Source organism: Parasteatoda tepidariorum, chromosome 11 (genome assembly GCF_982258835.1).
Source record: "Parasteatoda tepidariorum strain Cologne lab strain chromosome 11, Ptep-v5.0, whole genome shotgun sequence".
Classification (NCBI taxonomy): domain Eukaryota; kingdom Metazoa; phylum Arthropoda; class Arachnida; order Araneae; family Theridiidae; genus Parasteatoda; species Parasteatoda tepidariorum.
Window position 1 is genome coordinate 43,079,772 of NC_141765.1, and position 13,273 is coordinate 43,093,044.

At 26.6% G+C, this 13,273-nt stretch overlaps 1 protein-coding gene across 2 annotated transcripts in view; it reads left to right on the plus strand.

Moving 5' to 3' along the window:
• The first annotated feature begins 373 nt into the window (after window positions 1-373).
• Window positions 374-13,273, plus strand: part of LOC107448572 (zinc transporter ZIP3) — a 198,475-nt gene continuing 185,575 nt past the window's right edge. The window contains exon 1 of one of the 2 annotated variants that reach the window (XM_016063828.3): window positions 374-527. The gene's annotated coding sequence lies outside the window, so the exon portion shown is untranslated. The remainder of the gene's footprint in view (window positions 528-13,273) is intronic. The other variant, XM_016063829.4, reaches the window with a different exon arrangement.

Genomic DNA, 13,273 nt, shown 5'->3' on the forward strand with positions numbered 1-13,273 from the left:
TGCGAGGTTTCCTTTTTATTAAAAATTGCAAATTATTACTAATTAAATTTCGTAAGCGTTGTTATTTAAATTGTTTTTTCAAAATTTTTTTCGTTTAAATGAATAAATAATTAATCATTAAAAGGAAACAGAATAAAATTGTACCAAATTATATTGAACTGTAAAGGTTAAAAAAAGAACAAAACACCTTTTTATTTTCTTTTTTTTAAAAGATTTGTGCAGGTATTTTTCGAGAACGTTTTTTTGAAAGAACGGAAGTTGATTATTATGCTTCGAAAAACAGAGATAGAAATGAAACCATGGGGTTGTCAGAATTCGCGACTAGTGATTAAACTGTTTTCTACGGGCCTCTTTGGCGTTATTTACATGAGCGCTCTTGGCGACAGACAAGAGGTGAAATCCACGTGGCAACCTGAAAAGCCGTCAGAACGTGGTTCGGCATCAAAACGTAAGAAGTGTGTATTTCTAACTTACGAACAATGTGAACTCGTGGGAGAGTTTTCTTTCCAGTTGACTTCAGTTTGTTGGTAAGTCTTGGTTGCTATGATACCATTGTTTGGAATGCTATTTCTTCCGACTTAAATAAGAAATCTTCCATTATTTTCCAAGCGTTGGTTAAGACTTTCTTTTCTTTTTATGACACGAAAAAATTATTATTACAAAGGCGTGAATCAGAATTCTCTGAAAACAGCTCTTTATTATTGTTATAGAAATATTATTTGTACTCGTTTGATGTTCGAAAAAAATTATGTCTTTATTGCAAAAAAAGTTATTCGTTTCAAATTATGACCATGGCAAATGTATGAGTAATATTATATTAAAAATAAACATCTCGCTAAAAATTTTCTCTTCTCAAGAGTTATTGGTTTTATTAAAAAAAAAACTGTATTTGTTTTGAGCGTGAAAAATTTACAAGCGTTGAATAGAGCTATGAACGAAAATAAACGTCGCTATTTCTCTGTTAACAAATAGTACAATTTTTCTTTAAACTCAAAACAATATATTTATGGTGCTTACGCTTCTTTATTTATTTACTCCAATATCTTACTTAATTTTCATTTGCAACGAACCTTATGGCCATTACAAAATCAAATCAAATTGCAATTTATTGCATTTTAATTCAACAATTCGCAATTTCGGTGTAATCTAATTAAATGTTATAGTCTACTTATATAGGGAGTGTAAGCAGTCTTATATATACTTAGATACTGTTGTCACTTATTCTTAAAATTCAATATTAAAAAAAAAAGATAATGATTTGCTTTTATTAAAATATTGTTTTTCCTAATTCGTATAATACAAATGAAAAAGATATATTATTTATATATAATTTTTTAATGTTAAAAAAATTTAATGCTTTATTTACTTTCTTAGAATAACATTAGAAAAACCATTTTCAAACCATTAGTATTAACAACAATGTCTAAGTCTCATATTTTCAGTAATAATCTGTTTCTTTATTTAATTTTGTTTTCAAGGTTAGCTAGACAATTAAATAAAAACTCTGTCTGAAATCTCCTTGCTTTGTTTGAGAAATTCGAAAAATTGTTTTTCGACGAAATGCAGAATACAAATTAATCAGAAAATTTCTAAATGCAAATCAATTAAAAATAAACAAGCTTAACATTTTATAACTACATATATTTTTGTGTCATATATTTAATACTTTTGTGACTGACTGGTAGAATCACCCATACTTGTGTTGTCTTAAAGATGCAGTAATACAGTAGGTATGAAAGATACAGTAGGTGTGTCCAGTCAACTTAATTCATAAACTAAAATGATTTATTTCAGTTTATAAATACCTTAACAGAAAGCTGCAAAAGTTTTGTACTATATAGACATAAATATTTGTATTTTGAAGATTGAACAAAAACTTTTTATACGAGTTTTACGTATAGTTAACATCTAATGAAAAGTAAGCATCTCTTACATTTCTAATGAAAAGTATTTACGTTTCTTAACATTTAATATGTATGTTAATTCCTTAAACAAGAATGTTCTTGAAACCAATACACAGCTTCCTTTTGTTTCTTTACTCTGATAGTTAGAATTGTTCTTTTTCGAATGCCTCCCATACATTGACATTCCCATTTATCGACCCATATATTGTCATTAGAATATCAGAAAGGCAGATGTGTTGACCATTCTTTCAGGAGGCATTAAATCAGGTGGGCCAACGCTGCCCCCGCTATAAGAAGGACAAATTAGTACAGAGAGGAGAAGTGAAGAACATTCATACCTCTGACTAGGATTAGAACGAACCGGGGACTTTTCTGTTCCCTGACCATTCATACACTGTTTTTTCTGGCTTGAGTTATAAACTAATGATTACATATATTTATAATCATTTGTATTTGATACGATATTGATAAGCTCCGTTATTCTGCGAATAAAAAAAATTGCGTTGTTGATAGTTATAGAATTCGTTAGTTGTTCATAAAAATTAAAAATTTATGGACATTATGGAAAAGTATTATAACTCTCCTGGTATGTATCATTTGTATATGTATCATTTTGAGATTTCTCGTGCTCCCTGTTTGGCTACAGAAATTAGCTGGAGGCGTAGTAATTTTAAACTAAAATGAAAATGAATGAACATGTAATTGAGACTAACTATTCATTGAAATACAGTTTTCATAAGGAACAAAACTACCCATATAATTAGTGATGAATATATGAATTGCTACTTTATTATAATAGTTTCTTATTTTTCATGTTAAAAATTATAAGAAACAAAATTTCTATTAATTCAAATTAGGCAATCCGGCTTATTTATATAACTTTTAACTCATATTAACTTATTAGTAAAAAAACAAGTATACCTTAATTCCACGATTCTGATTTACTCGTTTTCTATATTAAAAAATGTGGTCTTTTATTTGAAAAGTTGGTCATTCAAAAAATAACAATTTCCTTAGATCGTTTTATAATATTGTTACACTTTATTTCAATAAATAAATAAAAATTATATTAATTTGAAAGACTAGACATACAAAATACTTACTCTATTATCAATTAAAATTACAAAAGACAAAAATTGCGCTCTATTTTTTTTATAAAACAGCAAATCTTTATTTAGTACTATAAATTCCATATCCCAAATAAATTGAAAACTTATAAAAAACTTCTTTTTAATTTTTTGCATTTTTTATTATTTGTATTCGTAGCAATATAAAAAGTATTAAAATAAGCTGATAAAAGTTTTTTTTTTAAATATTTCAAAATAAAAAGTATGTGAATACTGGTTCATATATAACTCCTACATAAAAGTTTTCCCTTTCCTAAGCCTTATACGTTGACTACTAAATAGGTAAACTGTGTAGAGTATACAATATTTCAAAATGTTTACTATAAAATGTAAAAAGTTTCAGACTATAAAATTCTCTAGAAGTTTGTTGGAATTTAACTAGTATATGATGGTTTATATTGTTCTTTTTTCGCGTTTAAAATATGTTGTTCATTGTTAAAAATGTTAATCAAGGGGAATCATAAATTATTGTTACATGAACATTCACTTTAAAATTTCATTTTATTCACTTTTTTAAATAGATTAATGCTATATTTCATATGAGCTGCATAGTATTATAAAAATTTATTTTAAAGCTGAAAATTACGTTGTAATGTATATTTCTTGAAACATTCGTTAAAATCTTGAATTGTTTGAAATAATTGAAAAAGTTTGCATTAAAATATATTAAAGAAAGATTTATGTGTATAATAAGACGGATTTAATAAAAAACCGGGAGTTTTAAACATAATTTTCTTTAATTCTAAACTAAGCTGAAGAGGAACTGTTTCTTTCTCTAATTAGAATCAAAGATTTAAAAAAAAAAATCTTTTTTCGAATGAATTATAGACGTGCAATGAATTTATCGTTGACAAGATAATATTCTTGACTTTTATTTTCAAAAAACATTGTAATGATCAAAAGAAAGGTTCGAAATTTTAAAGGAAAGAAACCGAAGAACTTATTAAAAGTACCTTGGAGAAGGAAAGTAATAGAATTAACATGAAATCAAATTCGTATGAAAAATAATGTGTTTAATATTTATGCTCACAGTTACATATTGTTGGAAAAAAGTGACTTAGTATAAAATACGCTATTTTTCGAGTAAACACGTGCATAAATAAAGGTAATAAGGCTATTGCTTAAATTTTTAATTCTTCTTAAAATACTTAGGGATGCACTGAGAATAAAGAATAGTTTTAGACCTATTGAAGGCAAAGTATCTTATGATTCTTTTATCTAATTGGTCATTAAATAACTGTTATAGTTTACTCATAATCTATTTTTTGCGAAGTACTCGATAAATTTTAGAGCCTGTTATTCTTGAACAATTTAAACTACTTATCGCTTAAAATTCATTAAATAATGCTTAGTTTTCCGTTCTTTTTTTTATGTGAAGTACTCCTTAATTAACTTTTCAAAAAAAAAATTATTATTTATTCCGCCTTATTGGAGTTATTATCATTTTATGAAATTGCATAGTAATTTTAACAACTTGTCTTAAAACTTCTTATTCAAATAACGTTTATATACTTAGATATTATTTAGAAAGACCAAATGTTTATTACGATCTTTGGAAAAAGGTTACTGTGTGCTTTTCTGATTTATAAATTAAGTCAACAGTCGGTATCTTCAGTGCGGAAAAAGAAAAAATGGAATACTTTAATAATTTTTTTTCTTCAAAAGATGGGATTTTTCACTTTTTAAGATGTAATTTTACTGCTTCGAGGATAAAACCTTAAATATGCAAATTAATTTGCGCAGATGCTAATTAAGCTATTTAGCTATGAGCCCAGGCACAAAACGTGCTTTTTCTGAATAAAATTTTTTTTTCGACGCGACAACCTAGAAAATACGATCCTAATAGTTTTACCAGATGAGTGATCGAAAGTTTGGATCCTTTAATGTTATTTTGACATTTTTTGCGCATTACCTCCTATTCCTGGAATTATTTAAGTGAGTCAAAAATTTTTGTGCACTACTATAAAGCTTATTCACCCCAAAATAATTTAAAGCAAAAAATGTTTTTGTCGTTTGTGTTGCTCAAAATATTGTTACTCAATATTTTATTACTCAAATAAAAATCCGATCCCCATATAAAAATTTATTAAATTGCTCCATTTAATATTTCGAGCACTGTGCATGAATCAATGATTATTACATTTAATAAATTTTTAAAATTTTGAATAGTATAATTCCATTATAAAGTATGTCTCGTTAATACGCGAATTTCAAACAAATCATGAAAAACTTAAATCTATTCATTATTTGTTACTGGGAGTTAGTGAGATCGAAATGTGATATCTTCTTAATTTAAACTGGTATATTTAATTTTATGTTTGTTATATTTATTTATTCGAGAACAAGGTCCTTTTTTCAGAAACTGTTGAAAAAAGGCATTATAAGGTCATATGAATATAAGCTCATACGAATGAGTATTTTCATACTCATTTCAAATGATAGAAGATACGTTTAAAATGTGTAACAATAACAAATGTGTAGCAATAACAAATGTATAGCAATAACAAATGTATAACAATAACGAATGTATAACAATAAAAAATATATAACAATTACAAATGTATGACAATAACGAATATATAACAATATATGACATTAAGGAAAGCATAACAATAACGAATGTATTACAAAAACAACTGTATAACAATAACGAATGCATAACAATAACAAATATATAACAATAACAAATGCGTAACAGTAACGAATATATAACAATAATAAATATATAACAATAACAAATATATAACAATAACAAATATATAACAATAACGAATGCATAACAATAACAAATATATAGCAAAAACAAATGTATAACAATAACAAATGTATAACAATAACAAATTGAACATTTCACGGTTAAGAAAACCTTCAAACCGCTCAAACACGTTTATGTACTCCCTATAAAACATGGAAATGTGTTTTACAACCACTAATAAAACTTTACATCCCTCTGTTCCTCTTTATTCTTTTTTTGTTGTTGTTGACATTTTTGAAGAGTCCCATAAGCGCTGTGAAAGCGTTTAAAATAGTTTCAAACACTATAACGTAGATTTTCTACTAACCATCTATTTAAAAGAGATCAAAGAATATTTCATAGTATAAAAAATAAACCAACTTGTATGAGAATCTCACAAATTCACACTCCCTTTACAGAGTCCATCTCATAAATTTCTAACGAATGGAATAGCATCACTTTTCTTACACTTCTTTACTCCTCCACAGGGATTCAAGCTGCTTTTTCTGGGACTCAATGGCTAGCATCTCACTATTTTTTACAGTGTAGGAAGTAAAGTAAAAAAGTTTTCATTAAACATTATAAAGTTTTCTTTTCAAATTGGTTATATGTTAGCTATTTGCTTATTTTAAAAACATAACATTTACAATCAAGATGAAATATTCCAAAGAAAACATCTTAAAATAATTAGCATACTACCAAAAGTAAAATATTTTCCAAATATCACAGAAATAATTTGAAGGAACGTAAGAAAAATATTATGTTTACTGCATATTAAAAATGTCTCGAAAAAATATGTCAGATGTTTTGTGCCAAGTGATTACATTGTAAGCAATTTAGGATCAAATTAAATACCGGAACTCTGCGAGCATCATCTGTAAAAGCCATTTTATCCTAAAATATTATGCTATAAATTTTACAGAAATATTTATTTAATTAGAATGATTCAGTGGTTTTACAGTCACTGAAAAAATACAGTAAATCAGATTTTTCATCCCGTAAAATGTTTCAGCAAAAATAGATTTTACGTTAAAAAGTACCGGCACCTTGAGGGCAGGTACTTTTCTACTGCAATTTGATCCGGAATTTTTTACAGTGTAATTTGAGTAAGAGATACTCGTCAATGACATGCTAAATATTTACCTAAACATCAATCGAAAGAACACTAAGAAAAGAATAGAATTATAGGATTTTTATGACAAAAGATGTTGATAAACATTCATAAAATAATAGACTTATCATAAAAAAAGGAGATACTAAATATGCAATGAGTTAACTATTACCATACTGCTTAACTATATGAAGTGGCACGCAAAGAAGACCTCTTACTGGTTATGGAGCTGAAGTTTGGCTATCTAACTCAGCTAAATGAAATTGCTATTTTAGGAACTTAATCATAAAGTGGGCAATTCCTATTAACTTAAAAAACTGTGTACAGATGCCTGTATATAGATGCCTGTATGAAATAAATATAAACACGAATGTTTACACATCCACGAAATGTTTACATTTCAATTCTTTTAGCAATTAAACAATTTTTAAAGATTAAAAGAAGATTGTTGTTTGTTGCTTTTTTAAAATTATTTTCCTTCTGCTGAAATTTTCAAGATAGTATGTCAAATGCACAGAATAAAAAAATAAATAAATGTAATACCCTGAATAATTTTTGATCTAATGATCAGATCTTCACGTTCTAGGACAGAATCTTAATGGTTCAAGGGAGTGACATCAAATATGCTAATTAATTCATGCATACAATATTCTTAGTTACGAAATCAGACGCTAAAATGTTTTTTATCTGAATAAACATACCGTTTTTCGATGGATTTGGATTTCTGACTCCCGAAATATAGGCGGTAGCTGTATCTGTGATATACGGTGCCCTTAGTTTGGTCAGAAGAGTCATCTAAAGTTTAGACCCCTTGATGCTAATCTTACTTTTTGCTTACTTCGCCATATCTTGAGAAGCGGAATGAAATATTTTTGTACACAATTATAAAATTCATTTATTCAAAGACAATTCCATGCAAAAAATAACTTTTAGTAAATATTTATGATTTTCTATTATTTTTTTATTTAATAACAGTCGAAAAATTTTGAATTGTAAGGTATACAATTTTTACATTATTTTAAAGAATGTATTTTTACATGGCAAACTACACAATTTAAGCGAAATAGGTAAAATGATTCCAGAAAAATCAAATACGACTTTTTTAATCGTTAATGTATACTCCCTAATGTATAGAAAAATTAAAATTGGGAAAATTATAACTTATAATCTTATTCCGAAATATATTTTTAATTATTTTGATGTTTAGTTATAATTTTTTTTGGATAAAGTACGTGTTCTGAAATTTAAACCAATTTACTAGACATTTATACTTAAATATCTACGGAGAAATTTTTTAATAAATATTTTCGTCACATGAAGTAATGTAATCCCTCGGAAAAATGAATGAATAATAAAAGATATTTATGCTTTTTATTTAAAATCTCTGTTAAGAAAAACTTACGTTAATAATATTTTTCATTAATTATATTACCTGTATAATGATTAACCAAATTCTCATTTATTCGAAATATTTAGACTCATATTTTTAAAAAGTTAAAATAGAACTGAAAATTATGGGTTCAGTTTGGTCAACCACTTTCTAATAGAATGACTAATTTAAAACGAATGTACTTAAAAATAATAAATGAATGTGGACTATTGTACAGTTTTGAAAGATTAATTAAAAAAAGTAAAATGAGCAATAAATGTAAATAATTAGAGCACGGCAATAATAAAAAACTGGAAATAATAATAAACGATCAATAAATGCATTAATCAAAGTAAAATAGGCAATAAAACGTAATAATTTAATAAATTTTTTTAATAATAATTTAAATATTTTTTTTGCTTATGAACTAATTCAAACCTCAAATTTCGTAATTTAAATTTAAATGGATTCCAGTTCCCACGAGAATGAAATGGAATTAAAGTCATTCAAAAACATTTTCGTGTCTCTTAAATTCAGCTCTTCTTAACATAATTTAATGCCAAAGGGACAAAACGGCTTTTATTTTTAATAAATTACTAATAGACCCATTAAAATTTTATAATAAAAATTATGTGCTGAAGTAAATAACGGAGAGCAAATTTTTCTCTCTGATACACACATCTGAGCACTAAGATATGAGTATTTGAGCAGGTGTTAAATTTTTTCATTAAATGACGCTGTTGATAAACCTTGTCAGCAGCTTCACGAAAAGATTGAAATACTTAAATCTTTTTTTTTGTAAAGGACTCCATAAAATTTATTTTAAGATTTATAACGAGTTGTAAAAGTTACAATAACGGTCTAAGCAAAAATTAAGCATCGAAAAAAGATTTTTTTTAAAAAAAAGAGCAAAGAATAATAGAGTTAGAAATAAAACTGTAAAATGATGTGTTGCATGCACCTTTTTTCATCTTCTTTCTTAGGAAATAATATCAAAAAATAAATAAAAAAATACTAATTGAAAAATGAAAGACTCATGATCGTATGTATAAACGAAAAACTTTGCCCTGAAGATATTAGGAAAAATATTTTGCTGCTGGGTGTAAACACTCCTTCGTATCTTTGTAAGCAGTTTTCCTTACGAGAATTTAAAAGTTACTTACTTTGTTTATTATTCAAGCATTTTAAAAAATCTTTTCTAATGATTATCTTTTGAAGATAAAAAAAAAGTTACCTTAAACATTAAACGTCTTATTGAAAAATGATATAACGTGCATGTAGTTATTTTCATTTAAGATTTATTGTTGTTTATATTTAAATTGTTGTTTGCATTTAAAAATCTAAAACTTTATTATAATAATAAGTATAAACTGAAGATGCATGTGTAAATAGTCGACAAACATGTGTATTGTTGACTTTTTCAAATTGTGAAAAAATTCCCTTCGTATTATTTTAATAATTTTTAGTGGCTTATTTTATCCTAATTTTCATGCATTGCACGTTAGAAATTTCTCGGAAAAATGGTTAAGTAACAATTTATTTAATTAGTACTTTACCATATTCAAACAAAACAGTAAGATAACCATAAATTATACGGTATTCAAACTGTTAACTGTGAGAAAAACCGTGAACCTTTGAACACGTGAAGTGTTTCCAATGTTATTCACTCCCCAATTTATGATCCTGGATTGTTAGAATACAATACTCTCATTCAGCTATAAATGGCAGCACCATGCAGCTGCTAAGCTATCTTCAATGTCAGGGTAAATTTATTTTCACGGTTTTGAAACAAAGCTACTTGTAAATGGTAAAAAAATCGTGTAGCTTTGTATTCATAGTTTTTTAACCTTACTAGTTCTAAATATTTTCAAAACAGTAAAGGTCAGTTATTTTGCCATAATTTTAGAATGAAAATTCTAACAGTGTAATGTGAAACGTACACTGATAATATTATAACATAAAAAAATCATTAAGAATTGAGGCTGTTAGGAAGATTTCTTTAGTGAAACCAAATGGCTTTACAAGGCTTAAGGAAAAAATTTTAAAAACCGGTTGATCATAATCTAATGCCTAAAAAAAGATCAAGACTTATTTTAATTAAAAGACATTATTTTGAAAACGTGTTTGTTTGGAATGCGTCTTTATTGCACAAATATTAATTAATACAGTATTAAATTCTTATTTCAGTTATAAAAGTAAAGTACTCCCGAAAACAGATAGTTGTTAGTCAAGGGGTTTTAGTTTCCGTCACTTCAAGATCAACGGCATGATGTTGACAGTATTTGCAAACAAGTCCACTTATACTTCTGAGACAAATGGGATCCATCAAGCTGGGTTGGTTTCAAGCCGTTATTGAAGATAGAGCCCCAGCCCTTTAAACTGGCAGCTCAGTGACTTAAAAACCAAAAGCAACAAGTTGTCGGTCAAGGGGGGTCAAGGAGTTTTAGTTTCCACCTCTTCGAGATCAACGGCTGATGAAGACTGGCCAACTGGTTTCCAGCCGTTATTGAAGATAGTACCCCAGCCCTTTAAAAAGGCAGCTCAGTGACTTAGCCTTTATGCCATCTCATCTTATGGTTGTGTTTCAAAAGAGATTTTTTTTTAAATTTCAAAACAAATCAAGTGTTTTATTTTAAGAAATTTCAATCAATTATAGTTTTCGGTGTAAAAAAATCATTTTTTGTCGGAAAAAATCTCAAATATAACTAAAATAACAATATAAATTATCTATGAGGTCTGGAACATCTGACAATTTTTTTGAATATAGAGTACAATATATAACAGGATTAAGCAGGACATTTTTGAAGTCACATTAGCCAATTATCCGAATATTAATAGTTATTGTCCAATCAGAAAATTAAATGAAAATTACTAAGACAACTAGGATTTCAAAAAACAATATCATTCACAGCGAAGAAGTACAGAGTCATAATAATGACCCTGTGTTTGTCTACATCTCTTACGTAAGGTAGTATTTAATTTCAACAAAGTAAACACATTAATATAAGTCTTCTTTACAGCAAATAAAAATACATTCTCTTTATAGTTTAGGCACACAATAAATATTTTGAGGCATATTTTCTCAAGTATATTAAATATCCTGGTATATCCTATTAATTGTGTTTAAGTTATGATTGCAAACGAAGAATAGTGCGCAAAATAAAATAAAAGTGTACACCCTGAATAACTTTTGATCAAACTATCGGATTTTCACGTACTAAAACTGAATCTTAATGAGTAAACTTATTTTTCTGTTACTTTAAGTCTCCATAGGACATTGAAAGCATTAAAAGATTAAACAATTTCGTTGCCTTTTCAAAACTTGAATATTTTGATTATTGACAATTGACATTTGTTATTTATTTTTTTATTTTTAAGAATTAATCTTTTTAGTATATATTTACTTATTTCTATTATGTTCATAGATAAATATTGCATTTTACTTAAAAAGACCATAGTTATAATTTTTGCCAAAAAAACTTAGTTAACATATTATCTTCAATTCTTGAATTTTTTAAAATTTGTTATTAAGAATCTTGTGATGTAGTAACATAATTTGTAAAACTGTTAATATTTATAACTTGCTGTTCATACCTTGTAGCATTTAAGAGAATTCTCTTTCATTTGTGTTAAGAGTTGATAATCCACTGAAATTGTTATAAAGGGACAGAGCTGGAGAAATTATTGTCATTAAAAAACTCATTTAAACCCAAGACATTTTAACCCTTTGACGCAGAATTTTCATTAAATATATTATTTAAACTGCTTTTGTTATTTTTTATTAATTTATGTCAAAAAAGTGAAAAATACTATATTCAGCATTTCAATAATTTATGGTTTTAAAATACATCATGAAACATCGATGTCTTTTCTACGTTAAAGGTAAAACCTTCCAAACACGGCTCAATTCCATATAATTTACTATTATTTTTTAATTATTACTTATTTGCAGTTATTTAGATCAAGAGAAACAGTTATTCATCTATAAAATTTCTTCAATTTATAAAATAAATTATCATTAAATTTTTGAATATGAATGAAAAAAAAATTATATATATAGAGAGAGAATCATATATGGGCAAATCTCTAGAACCTTTAACTTATGTGTCTTCAAACTTTTCTTATAAATATATAACATAAAAAGGGAAAATTAATTCTAATAAAATTACAGGAATAACTATGCATTATTAACTTTAAGATACGTATAGTTTTGATCGCGAGTAACTTGCTTTTGGCTTTCATTTCTTACTTCAATCCTACATTTGACAACTTTTCATGAGTGTCGCTTAGAGTGTTTAATATACTTTTCATTTTTTTTCAATATGTATACTGTTTTAAAAAAGCTAAAAATCACTAAAAACATAATTTAGTAGCTCAGCTGTACTATCATATTTTCTTGAATGATATTTTTCGTGAATATTGACGTTTGCAAACACTTAAAGTTTGTTGCCAAATTTTGGCACGTCAAACCGTAACCATCGAAAATTGAAAAAAAAGGTATACAATCCAAATCTGCGAGTTTTATTTTAGTGATATTCCAAAAGCTTATTTAAAGTAAAACAAACTTGTGTCATTATTATAGATAAATATTTTTATTTGTAGTAATTATAAATTAATCGAATATATCACAAACTGTAATTCGGTGAGGTAACAGTAACGATGTCAAGACCGTAACCAGACGCAGATCTAAAAAGTAAATGTCAAAATCAATCATAATTTTGAGCACACGTTTGTCATTGCCTAATTTATTTTCTGTGTTGTGTGCATCGCATTGCATTGCATCTTATAAAAGTTCTATTCCCTAGGTTGTCCAGACCGTAACTCTGTCAAACCGTAACCTCAGGATTAATTAATTGAATTTAACATATCAGAAATTAGTTTTTTCCCTATGTTTTACTAGTTGAAAATATTTTTTGACTGAAAATAATTAAAGTAAGCCTTTTTATACATTTTATAACAATTTAACTTAATATTAAAAATTTTCAATTTATGATACTAATAATTTTTGATGAAAAATAAAGGGTAAAT